Raw genomic sequence first — 1,527 nt, forward strand, 5'->3', positions numbered from 1 at the left:
CGTGTGTAAAGGTGACGGTGTGTGCACCGTGTGGGTCTCTTAGGCTATATTTCACAGAATACTTATTTCGTTGTTATGAATGGCATAGTGAAGTGCTTATTTATATCTCTTTATGATTGCAATGTGTTTTGTATCACAATTTATCCGTGTGCTACTCTAGTGATGTTATTAAAGTAGTTTATTCCTCCCGCACGGTGTAATGGTGACGAGTGTGTGCATCGTGTAGTACTTGGCGTAGGCTATGATTGTGATCTCTTGTAGATTATGAAGTTAACTATTGCTATGATAGTATTGATGTGATCTATTCCTCCTTTCGTAGTGTGAAGGTGACAGTGTGCATGCTATGTTAGTACTTGGTTTGGTTATGTTGATCTGTTATGCACTCTAAGGTTATTTGAATATGAACATTGAATATTGTGGAGCTTGTTAACTCCGGCATTGAGGGTTCGTGTAATCCTACACAGTTAGTGGTGTTCATCATCCAACAAGAGGGTGTAGAGTCTAGCATCTATCTATTTATTCTCGTTATGTGATCAATGTTGAGAGTGTCCACTAGTGAAAGTATGATCCCTAGGCCTTGTTCCTAAATATCGCTATCGCTGTTTGTTTACTTGTTTTACCGCATCTATACTTCCCGCAATTTTACTACCATCAACCGCACGCCAGCAAGCACTTTTCTGGCGCCGTTACTACTGCTCATATTCATTCATACCACTTGTATTTCACTATCTCTTCGTTGAACTAGTGCACCTATTAGGTGTGTTGGGGACACAAGAGACTTTTGCTTTGTGGTTGCAGGGTTGCATGAGAGGGATACCTTTGACCTCTTCCTCCCTGAGTTCGATAAACCTTGGGTGATCCACTTAAGGGAAACTTGCTGCTGTTCTACAAACCTCTGCTCTTGGAGGCCCAACACTGTCTACAAGAATAGAAGCACCCGTAGACATCAGTGCTCGACTGCTAAAAGCTAGGGTTTGTGTTGACAATGATTCGATCCTCTCTTTCTCCCTCGACTCCTCCTTATATAGGATGCGGAGCCAAGGGTTTCGTGATGTACAAGTTACAAGCAGCGGGAGACTCTTTGTATTCGTCCCGTATAATTACAAGTCTCTATTCCTAATATATCTCTAACTTTCATATCTACGCTTTATTGGGCTTCCGGGCTTCGTAATCTTCGGGTCGTGGGCCTTTAGTAAACCCCGGGTATCTTCTTCGGCAGGCCCATTGGGGATGCCTATGTCACCTAGGGACTCCATTTTTGGGTTGGGCTTATGGCGACGAAGAAGTTCTTCTTCTCATATGGATCTTTCTCCATTAAGGATGGATCAGAAATTAGATTCCGGGAGGATAAATGGCTAGGCAATGCCACACTCTGAGAACAGTATCCGGCACTATACAATATTGTGCAGCACAAGAGTGATACATTCTGTCGTTGCCTAATCGACGGTACCTCGGAGGAGGGATCCTCACGAAGGGGAGAAGAAGTAGGGGCCATAGGGCGGAGTGCACACGGGACGGTGGTACGCG

This window comes from Lolium rigidum, chromosome 7 (genome assembly GCF_022539505.1).
Source record: "Lolium rigidum isolate FL_2022 chromosome 7, APGP_CSIRO_Lrig_0.1, whole genome shotgun sequence".
NCBI classification, from domain to species: Eukaryota; Viridiplantae; Streptophyta; class Magnoliopsida; order Poales; family Poaceae; genus Lolium; species Lolium rigidum.